This window comes from Schistocerca nitens, chromosome 12 (genome assembly GCF_023898315.1).
Source record: "Schistocerca nitens isolate TAMUIC-IGC-003100 chromosome 12, iqSchNite1.1, whole genome shotgun sequence".
NCBI lineage: Eukaryota > Metazoa > Arthropoda > Insecta > Orthoptera > Acrididae > Schistocerca > Schistocerca nitens.
In genome coordinates this window covers 200,219,535-200,231,728 of record NC_064625.1, presented here as the reverse complement: position 1 = coordinate 200,231,728, position 12,194 = coordinate 200,219,535, and positions in this window count along the sequence as shown.

The following is a 12,194-nucleotide window of genomic DNA, read 5'->3' as shown; positions in this document are numbered from 1 at the left end:
TCGCGATTCAATACATCGTCCTACAGCCGACTTGTCTCCGAGGGACTAGTGCTGCCTCGGGCACCTTATGGTCGTTCTTCTGTGAGTCTAGATTTTCGAATCCGACGCAAAACTGACAGTTAATTGTAACGTTCAGAGCCTCTTAATGACGATGGAACACACAAATTGCGTCGCGATTCAATACATCGTCCTCCAGCCGACTTGTCTCCGAGGGTCTAGTGCTGCCTCGGGCACCTTATGGTCGTTCTTCTGTGAGTCTAGATTTTCGAATCCGACGAAAAACTGACAGTTAATTGTAATGTTCAGAGCCTCTTAATGACGATGGAACACACAAATTGCGTCGCGATTCAATACATCGTCCTCCAGCCGACTTGTCTCCGAGGGTCTAGTGCTGCCTCGGGCACCTTATGGTCGTTCTTCTGTGAGTGTAGATTTTCGAATGCGACGAAAAACTGACAGTTAATTGTAATGTTCAGAGCCTCTTAATGACGATGGAACACACAAATTGCGTCGCGATTCAATACATCGTCCTCCAGCCGACCTGTCTCCAAGGGTCTATTGCTGCCTCGGGCACCTTATGGTCGTTCTCCTGTGAGTCTAGTTTTTCGAATCCGACGCAAAACTGACAGTTAATTGTAACGTTCAGAGCCTCTTAATGACGATGGAACACACAAATTGCGTCGCGATTCAATACATCGTCCTACAGCCGACTTGTCTCCAAGGGTCTAGTGCTGCCTCGGGCACATTATGGTCGTTCGCCTGTGAGTCTAGATTTTCGAATCCGACGCAAAACTCACAGTGAATTGTAACGTTCAGAGCCTGTTAATGACGATGGAACACACAAATTGCGTCGCGATTCAATACATCGTCCTCCATCCAACATGTCTCCAAGGGTCTATTGCTGCCTCGGGCACCTTATGGTCGTTCTCCTCTGAGTCTAGTTTTTCGAATCCGACGCAAAACTGACAATTAATTGTAATGTTCAGAGCCTGTTAATGACGATGGAACACACAAATTTCGTCGCGATTGAATACATCGTCCTCCAGCCGTCTTGTCTCCAAGGGTCTATAGCTGCCTCGGGCACCGTTTCGTCATTCTCCTGTGAGTCTAGTTTTTCGAATCCGACGCAAAACTGACAATTAATTGTAACGTTCAGAAACTGTTAATGACGATGGAACACACAAATTGCGTCGCGATTCAATACATCGTCCTCTAGCCGACATGTCTCCGAGGTAGTATTGCTGCCCCGGGCACATTTTGGTCGTTCTCCTATGAGTCTAGTTTTTCGAATCCCGCGCAAAACTGACAGTTAATTGTAACGTTCAGAGCCTGTTAATGACGATGGAACACACAAATTGCGTCGCGATTCAATACATCGTCCTCCAGCCGACTTGTCTCCAAGGTTCTAGTGCTGCCTCGGGCACCTTATGGTCGTTCTCCTGTGAGTCTAGATTTTCGAATCCGACGCAAAACTGACAGTTAATTGTAACGTTCAGAGCCTTTTAATGACGATGCAACACACAAATTGCGTCGCGATTCAATACATCGTCCTACAGCCGACTTGTCTCCATGGGTCTAGTGCTGCCTGGGGCACCTTATGGTCGTTCTCCTGTGAGTCTAGATTTTCGAATCCGACGCAAAACTGACAGTGAATTGTAACGTTCAGAGCCTCTTGATGACGATGGAACACACAAATTGCGTCGCGATTCAATACATCGTCCTCCAGTTGACTTGTCTCCGAGGTAGTATTGCTGCCCCGGGCACCTTATCATCGTTCTCCTGTGAGTCTAGTTTTTCGAATCCAACAAAACTGACAATTAATTGTAACCTTCAGAGCCTGTTAATGACGATGGAACACACAAATTGCGTCGCGATTCAATACATCGTCCTCCAGCGGACTTGTCTCCGAGGTAGTATTGCTGCCCCGGGCACCTTTTGGTCGTTCTCCTATGAGTCTAGTTTTTCGAATCCGGCGCAAAACTGACAGTTAATTGTAACGTTCAGAGCCTCTTAATGACGATGGAACACACAAATTGCGTCGCGATTCAATACATCGTCCTCCAGCCGACTTGTCTCCGAGGTAGTATTGCTGCCCCGGGCACCTTTTGGTCGTTCTCCTATGAGTCTAGTTTTTCGAATCCCGCGCAAAACTGACAGTTAATTGTAACGTTCAGAGCCTCTTAATGACGATGGAACACACAAATTGCGTCGCGATTCAATACATCGTCCTCCAGCCGACTTGTCTCCAAGGGTCTATTGCTGCTTCGGGCACCTTGTGGTCGTTCTCCTGTGAGTCTAGTTTTTCGAATCCGACGCAAAACTGACAGTTAATTGTAACGTTCAGAGCCTCTTAATGACGATGGAACACACAAATTGCGTCGCGATTCAATACATCGTCCTCCAGCCGACTTGTCTCCGAGGGACTAGTGCTGCCTCGGGCACCATATGGTCGTTCTTCTGTGAGTCTAGATTTTCGAATCCGACGCAAAACTGACAGTTAATTGTAAGGTTCAGAGCCTCTTAATGACGATGGAACACACAAATTGCGTCGCGATTCAATACATCGTCCTCCAGCCGACTTGTCTCCGAGGGTCTAGTGCTGCCTCGGGCACCTTATGGTCGTTCTTCTGTGAGTCTAGATTTTCGAATCCGACGAAAAACTGACAGTTAATTGTAATGTTCAGAGCCTCTTAATGACGATGGAACACACAAATTGCGTCGCGATTCAATACATCGTCCTCCAGCCGACTAGTCTCCGAGGGTCTAGTGCTGCCTCGGGCACCTTATGGTCGTTCTTCTGTGAGTGTAGATTTTCGAATGCGACGAAAAACTGACAGTTAATTGTAATGTTCAGAGCCTCTTAATGACGATGCATCACACAAATTGCGTCGCGATTCAATACATCGTCCTACAGCCGACTTGTCTCCATGGGTCTAGTGCTGCCTCGGGCACCTTATGGTCGTTCTCCTGTAAGTCTAGATTTTCTAATCCGACGCAAAACTGACAGTGAATTGTAACGTTCAGAGCCTCTTAATGACGATGGAACACACAAATTCCGTCGCGATTCAATGCATCGTCCTCCAGCCGACTTGTCTCCAAGGGTCTAGTGCTGCCTCAGGCACCTTATGGTCGTTCTTCTGTGAGTCTAGATTTTCGAATCCGAAGCAAAACTGACAATTGTAACATTCAGAGCCTCTTAATGACGATGGAACACACAAATTGCGTCGCGATTCAATACATCGTCCTCCAGCCGACTTGTCTCCAAGGGTCTAGTGCTACCTCGGGCACCTTATGGTCGTTCTCCTGTGAGTCTAGATTTTCGAATCCGACGCAAAACTGACAGTGAATTGTAACGTTCAGAGCGACGTAATGACGATGGAACACACAAATTGCGTCGCGATTCAATACATCGACCTCCAGCCGACTTGTCTCCAAGGGTCTATTGCTGCTTCGGGCACCTTGTGGTCGTCCTCCTGTGAGTCTAGTTTTTCGAATCCGACGCAAAACTGACAGTTAATTGTAACGTTCAGAGCCTCTTAATGACGATGGAACACACAAATTGCGTCGCGATTCAATACATCGTCCTCCAGCCGACTTGTCTCCATGGGTCTATTGCTGCCTCGGGCACCTTATGGTCGTTCTCCTGTGAGTCTAGTTTTTCGAATCCGACGCAAAACTGACAGTTAATTGTAATGTTCAGAGCCTGTTAATGACGATGGAACACACAAATTGCGTCGCGATTCAATACATCGTCCTCCAGCCGACTTGTTTCGAAGGGTCTAGTGCTGCCTCGGGCACATTATGGTCGTTCTTCTGTGAGTCCAGATTTTCGAATCCGACGCATAACTGACAGTTAATTGTAACGTTCAGAGCCTCTTAATGACGATGGAACACACAAATTGCGTCGCGATTCAATACATCGTCCTCCAGCCGACTTGTCTCCGAGGGACTAGTGCTGCCTCGGGCACCTTATGGTCGTTCTTCTGTGAGTCTAGATTTTCGAATCCGACGCAAAACTGACAGTTAATTGTAACGTTCAGAGCCTCTTAATGACGATGGAACACACAAATTGCGTCGCGATTCAATACATCGTCCTCCAGCCGACTTGTCTCCGAGGGTCTAGTGCTGCCTCGGGCACCTTATGGTCGTTCTTCTGTGAGTCTAGATTTTCGAATCCGACGAAAAACTGACAGTTAATTGTAATGTTCAGAGCCTCTTAATGACGATGGAACACACAAATTGCGTCGCGATTCAATACATCGTCCTCCAGCCGACTTGTCTCCGAGGGTCTAGTGCTGCCTCGGGCACCTTATGGTCGTTCTTCTGTGAGTGTAGATTTTCGAATGCGACGAAAAACTGACAGTTAATTGTAATGTTCAGAGCCTCTTAATGACAATGGAACACACAAATTGCGTCGCGATTCAATACATCGTCCTCCAGCCGACCTGTCTCCAAGGGTCTATTGCTGCCTCGGGCACCTTATGGTCGTTCTCCTGTGAGTCTAGTTTTTCGAATCCGACGCAAAACTGACAGTTAATTGTAACGTTCAGAGCCTCTTAATGACGATGGAACACACAAATTGCGTCGCGATTGAATACATCGTCCTCCAGCCGACTTGTCTCCAAGGGTCTAGTGCTGCCTCGGGCACATTATGGTCGTTCGCCTGTGAGTCTAGATTTTCGAATCCGACGCAAAACTGACAGTGAATTGTAACGTTCAGAGCGACGTAATGACGATGGAACACACAAATTGCGTCGCGATTCAATACATCGTCCTCCATCCAACATGTCTCCAAGGGTCTATTGCTGCCTCGGGCACCTTATGGTCGTTCTCCTCTGAGTCTAGTTTTTCGAATCCGACGCAAAACTGACAATTAATTGTAATGTTCAGAGCCTGTTAATGACGATGGAACACACAAATTTCGTCGCGATTGAAGACATCGTCCTCCAGCCGTCTTGTCTCCAAGGGTCTATAGCTGCCTCGGGCACCTTTTCGTTATTCTCCTGTGAGTCTAGTTTTTCGAATCCGACGCAAAACTGACAATTAATTGTAACGTTCAGAAACTGTTAATGACGATGGAACACACAAATTGCGTTGCGATTCAATACATCGTCCTCTAGCCGACATGTCTCCGAGGTAGTATTGCTGTACCGGGCACATTTTGGTCGTTCTCCTATGAGTCTAGTTTTTCGAATCCCGCGCAAAACTGACAGTTAATTGTAACGTTCAGAGCCTGTTAATGACGATGGAACACACAAATTGCGTCGCGATTCAATACATCGTCCTCCAGCCGACTTGTCTCCAAGGTTCTAGTGCTGCCTCGGGCACCTTGTGGTCGTTCTCCTGTGAGTCTAGATTTTCGAATCCGACGCAAAACTGACAGTTAATTGTAACGTTCAGAGCCTTTTAATGACGATGCAACACACAAATTGCGTCGCGATTCAATACATCGTCCTACAGCCGACTTGTCTCCATGGGTCTAGTGCTGCCTGGGGCACCTTATGGTCGTTCTCCTGTGAGTCTAGATTTTCGAATCCGACGCAAAACTGACAGTGAATTGTAACGTTCAGAGCCTCTTGATGACGATGGAACACACAAATTGCGTCGCGATTCAATACATCGTCCTCCAGCCGACTTGTCTCCGAGGTAGTATTGCTGCCCCGGGCACCTTATCATCGTTCTCCTGTGAGTCTAGTTTTTCGAATCCAACAAAACTGACAATTAATTGTAACCTTCAGAGCCTGTTAATGACGATGGAACACACAAATTGCGTCGCGATTCAATACATCGTCCTCCAGCGGACTTGTCTCCGAGGTAGTATTGCTGCCCCGGGCACCTTTTGGTCGTTCTCCTATGAGTCTAGTTTTTCGAATCCGGCGCAAAACTGACAGTTAATTGTAACGTTCAGAGCTTCTTAATGACGATGGAACACACAAATTGCGTCGCGATTCAATACATCGTCCTCCAGCCGACTTGTCTCCGAGGTAGTATTGCTGCCCCGGGCACCTTTTGGTCGTTCTCCTATGAGTCTAGTTTTTCGAATCCCGCGCAAAACTGACAGTTAATTGTAACGTTCAGAGCCTCTTAATGACGATGGAACACACAAATTGCGTCGCGATTCAATATATCGTCCTCCAGCCGAATTGTCTCCGAGGTAGTATTGCTACCCCGGGCACCTTTTGGTCGTTCTCCTATGAGTCTAGTTTTTCGAATCCGACGCAAAACTGACAGTTAATTGTAACGTTCAGAGCCTCTTAATGACGATGGAACACACAAATTGCGTCGCGATTCAATACATCGTCCTCCAGCCGACTTGTCTCCAAGGGTCTAGTGCTACCTCGGGCACCTTATGGTCGTTCTCCTGTGAGTCTAGATTTTCGAATCCGACGCAAAACTGACAGTGAATTGTAACGTTCAGAGCCTCGTAATGACGATGGAACACACAAATTGCGTCGCGATTCAATACATCGTCCTCCAGCCGACTTGTCTCCAAGGGTCTATTGCTGCTTGAGGCACCTTTTGGTCGTTCTCCTGTGAGTCTAGTTTTTCGAATCCGACGCAAAACTGACAGTTAATTGTAACGTTCAGAGCCTGTTAATGACGATGGAACACACAAATTGCGTCGCGATTCAATACATCGTCCTCCAGCCCACTTGTCTCCAAGGGTCTATTGCTGCCTCGGGCACCTTATGGTCATTCTCCTGTGAGTCTAGTTTTTCGAATCCGACGCAAAACTGACAGTTAATTGTAATGTTCGGAGCCTGTTTATGACGATGGAACACACAAATTGCGTCGCGATTCAATACATCGTCCTCCAGCCGAATTGTCTCCGAGGTAGTATTGCTACCCCGGGCACCTTTTGGTCGTTCTCCTATGAGTCTAGTTTTTCGAATCCGACGCAAAACTTTCAGTTAATTGTAACGTTCAGAGCCTCTTAATGACGATGGAACACACAAATTGCGTCGCGATTCAATACATCGTCCTCCAGCCGACTTGTCTCCAAGGGTCTAGTGCTACCTCGGGCACCTTATGGTCGTTCTCCTGTGAGTCTAGATTTTCGAATCCGACGCAAAACTGACAGTGAATTGTAACGTTCAGAGCCTCGTAATGACGATGGAACACACAAATTGCGTCGCGATTCAATACATCGTCCTCCAGCCGACTTGTCTCCAAGGGTCTATTGCTGCTTCAGGCACCTTTTGGTCGTTCTCCTGTGAGTCTAGTTTTTCGAATCCGACGCAAAACTGACAGTTAATTGTAAGTTTCAGAGCCTCTTAATGACGATGGAACACACAAATTGCGTCGCGATTCAATACATCGTCCTCCAGCCGACTTGTCTCAGAGGTAGTATTGCTGCCCCGGGCACCTTTTGGTCGTTCTCCTATGAGTCTAGTTTTTCGAATCCGGCGCAAAACTGACAGTTAATTGTAACGTTCAGAGCATCTTAATGACGATGGAACACACAAATTGCGTCGCGATTCAATACATCGTCCTCCAGCCGACTTGTCTCCGAGGTAGTATTGCTGCCCCGGGCACCTTTTGGTCGTTCTCCTATGAGTCTAGTTTTTCGAATCCCGCGCAAAACTGAGAGTTAATTGTAACGTTCAGAGCCTCTTAATGACGATGGAACACACAAATTGCGTCGCGATTCAATACATCGTCCTCCAGCCGACTTGTCTCCGAGGTAGTATTGCTGCCCCGGGCACCTTTTGGTCGTTCTCCTATGAGTCTACTTTTTCGAATCCGAAGCAAAACTGACACTTAATTGTAACGTTCAGAGCCTCTTAATGACGATGGAACACACAAATTGCGTCGCGATTCAATACATCGTCCAGCAGCCGACTTGTCTCCAAGGGTCTAGTGCTACCTCGGGCACCTTATGGTCGTTCTCCTGTGAGTCTAGATTTTCGAATCCGACGCAAAACTGACAGTGAATTGTAACGTTCAGAGCGACGTAATGACGATGGAACACACAAATTGCGTCGCGATTCAATACATCGTCCTCCAGCCGTCTTGTCTCCGAGGTAGTATTGCTGCCCCGGGCACCTTATCATCGTTCTCCTGTGAGTCTAGTTTTTCGAATCCGACGCAAAACTGACAGTTAATTGTAACGTTCAGAGCCTCTTAATGACGATGGAACACACAAATTGCGTCGCGATTCAATACATCGTCCTCCAGCCGACTTGTCTCCGAGGGACTAGTGCTGCCTCGGGCACCTTATGGTCGTTCTTCTGTGAGTCTAGATTTTCGAATCCGACGCAAAACTGACAGTTAATTGTAAGGTTCAGAGCCTCTTAATGACGATGGAACACACAAATTGCGTCGCGATTCAATACATCGTCCTCCAGCCGACTTGTCTCCGAGGGTCTAGTGCTGCCTCGGGCACCTTATGGTCGTTCTTCTGTGAGTCTAGATTTTCGAATCCGACGAAAAACTGACAGTAAATTGTAATGTTCAGAGCCTCTTAATGACGATGGAACACACAAATTGCGTCGCGATTCAATACATCGTCCTCCAGCCGTCTAGTCTCCGAGGGTCTAGTGCTGCCTCGGGCACCTTATGGTCGTTCTTCTGTGAGTGTAGATTTTCGAATGCGACGAAAAACTGACAGTTAATTGTAATGTTCAGAGCCTCTTAATGACGATGGAACACACAAATTGCGTCGCGATTCAATACATCGTCCTCCAGCCGACCTGTCTCCAAGGGTCTATTGCTGCCTCGGGCACCTTATGGTCGTTCTCCTGTGAGTCTAGTTTTTCGAATCCGACGCAAAACTGACAGTTAATTGTAACGTTCAGAGCCTCTTAATGACGATGGAACACACAAATTGCGTCGCGAGTTAATACATCGTCCTAGAGCCGATTGTCTCCAAGGGTCTAGTGCTGCCTCGGGCACATTATGGTCGTTCGCCTGTGAGTCTAGATTTTCGAATCCGACGCAAAACTGACAGTGAATTGTAACGTTCAGAGCCTGTTAATGACGATGGAACACACAAATTGCGTCGCGATTCAATACATCGTCCTCCATCCAACTTGTCTCCAAGGGTCTATTGCTGCCTCGGGCACCTTGTGGTCGTTCTCCTCTGAGTCTAGTTTTTCGAATCCGACGCAAAACTGACAATTAATTGTAATGTTCAGAGCCTGTTAATGACGATGGAACACACAAATTGCGTCGCGATTCCATACATCGTCCTCCAGCCGACCTGTCTCCAAGGGTCTATAGCTGCCTCGGGCAGCTTATGGTCGTTCTCTTGTGAGTCTAGTTTTTCGAATCCGACGCAAAACTGACAGTGAGTTGTAACGTTCAGAGAATGTTAATGACGATGGAACACACAAATTGCGTCGCGATTCAATACATCGTCCTTCATCCGACTTGTCTCCAAGGGTCTATTGCTGCCTCGGGCACCTTATGGTCGTTCTCCTGTGAGTCTAGTTTTTCGAATCCGACGCAAAACTGACAGTTAATTGTAATGTTCAGAGCCTGTTAATGACGATGTAACACACAAATTGCGTCGCGATTCAATATATCGTCCTCCAGCCGACTTGTCTCCAAGGGTCTGTTGCTGTCTCGGGCACCTTATGGTCGTTCTCCTGTGAGTCTAGTTTTTCGAATGCGATGCAAAACTGACAGTTAATCGTAACGTTCAGAGCCTGTTAATGACGACGGAACACACAAATTGCGTCGCGATTCAATACATTGTCCTCCAGCCGAATTGTCTCCAAGGGTCTATAACTGCCTCAGGCACCTTATGGTCGTTCTCCTGTGAGTCTAGTTTTTAGAATCCGACGCAAAACTGACAGTTAATTGTAACGTTCAGAGCCTCTTAATGACGATGGAACACACAAATTGCGTCGCGTTTCAATACTTCGTCCTCCAGCCGACTTGTCTCCGAGGGTCTATTGCTGCCTCGGGCACCTTATGGTCGTTCTTCTGTGAGTCTAGATTTTCGAATCCGACGCAAAACTGACAGTTAATTGTAAGTTTCAGAGCCTCTTAATGACGATGGAACACACAAATTGCGTCGCGATTCAATACATCGTCCTCCAGCCGACTTGTCTCAGAGGTAGTATTGCTGCCCCGGGCACCTTTTGGACGTTCTCCTATGAGTCTAGTTTTTCGAATCCGGCGCAAAACTGACAGTTAATTGTAACGTTCAGAGCCTGTTAATGACGATGGAACACACAAATTGCGTCGCGATTCAATACTTCGTCCTCCAGCCGAATTGTCTCCGAGGTAGTATTGCTACCCCGGGCACCTTTTGGTCGTTCTCCTATGAGTCTAGTTTTTCGAATCCGACGCAAAACTGACAGTTAATTGTAACGTTCAGAGCCTCTTAATGACGATGGAACACACAAATTGCGTCGCGATTCAATACATCGTCCTCCAGCCGACTTGTCTCCAAGGGTCTAGTGCTACCTCGGGCACCTTATGGTCGTTCTCCTGTGAGTCTAGATTTTCGAATCCGACGCAAAACTGACAGTGAATTGTAACGTTCAGAGCCTCGTAATGACGATGGAACACACAAATTGCGTCGCGATTCAATACATCGTCCTCCAGCCGTCTTGTCTCCAAGGGTCTATTGCTGCTTCAGGCACCTTTTGGTCGTTCTCCTGTGAGTCTAGTTTTTCGAATCCGACGCAAAACTGACAGTTAATTGTAACGTTCTGAGCCTGTTAATGACGATGGAACACACAAATTGCGTCGCGATTCAATACATCGTCCTCCAGCCCACATGTCTCCAAGGGTCTATTGCTGCCTCGGGCACCTTATGGTCATTCTCCTGTGAGTCTAGTTTTTCGAATCCGACGCAAAACTGACAGTTAATTGTAATGTTCGGAGCCTGTTTATGACGATGGAACACACAAATTGCGTCGCGATTCAATACATCGTCCTCCAGCCGACTTGTCTCCGAAGGGCTAGTGCTGCCTCGGGCACCTTATGGTCGTTCTTCTGTGAGTCTAGATTTTCGAATCCGACGCAAAACTGACAGTTAATTGTAAGGGTCAGAGCCTCTTAATGACGATGGAACACACAAATTGCGTCGCGATTGAAGACATCGTCCTCCAGCCGTCTTGTCTCCAAGGGTCTATAGCTGCCTCGGGCACCTTATCGTCATTCTCCTGTGAGTCTAGCTTTTCGAATCCGACGCAAAACTGACAATTAATTGTAACGTTCAGAGCCTGTTAATGACGATGGAACACACAAATTGCGGCGCGATTCAAACCATCGTCCTCTAGCCGACTTGTCTCCGAGATAGTATTGCTGCCCAGGGCACCTTTTGGTCGTTCTCCTATGAGTCTAGTTTTTCGAATCCGTCGCAAAACTGACAGTTAATTGTAACGTTCAGAGTCTGTTAATGACGATGGAACACACAAATTGCGTCGCGATTCAATACATCGTCCTCCAGCCGACTTGTCTCCAAGGTTCTAGTGCTGCCTCGGGCACCTTATGGTCGTTCTCCTGTGAGTCTAGAATTTCGAATCCGACGCAAAACTGACAGTTGTAACGTTCAGAGCCGTTAAATGACGATGCAACACACAAATTGCGTCGCGATTCAATACATCGTCCTACAGCCGACTTGTCTCCATGGGTCTAGTGCTGCCTCGGGCACCTTATGGTCGTTCTCCTGTGAGTCTAGATTTTCGAATCCGACGCAAAACTGACAGTGAATTGTAACGTTCAGAGCCTCTTGATGACGATGGAACACACAAATTGCGTCGCGATTCAATACATCGTCCTCCAGCCGACTTGTCTCCGAGGTAGTATTGCTGCCCCAGGCACCTTATCGTCGTTCTCCTGTGAGTCTAGTTTTTCGAATACAACAAAACTGACAATTAATTGTAACGTTCAGAGCCTGTTAATGACGATGGAACAAACAAATTGCGTCGCGATTCAATACATCGTCCTCCAGCCGACTTGTCTCCGAGGTAGTATTGCTGCCCCGGGCACCTTTTGGTCGTTCTCCTATAAGTCTAGTTTTTCGAATCTGGCGCAAAACTGACAGTTAATTGTAACGTTCAGAGCCTCTTAATGACGATGGAACACACAAATTGCGTCGCGATTCAATACATCGTCCTCCAGCCGACTTGTCTCCGAGGTAGTATTGCTGCCCCGGGCACCTTTTGGTCGTTCTCCTATGAGTCTAGTTTTTCGAATCCGGCGCAAAACTGACAGTTAATTGTAACGTTCAGAGC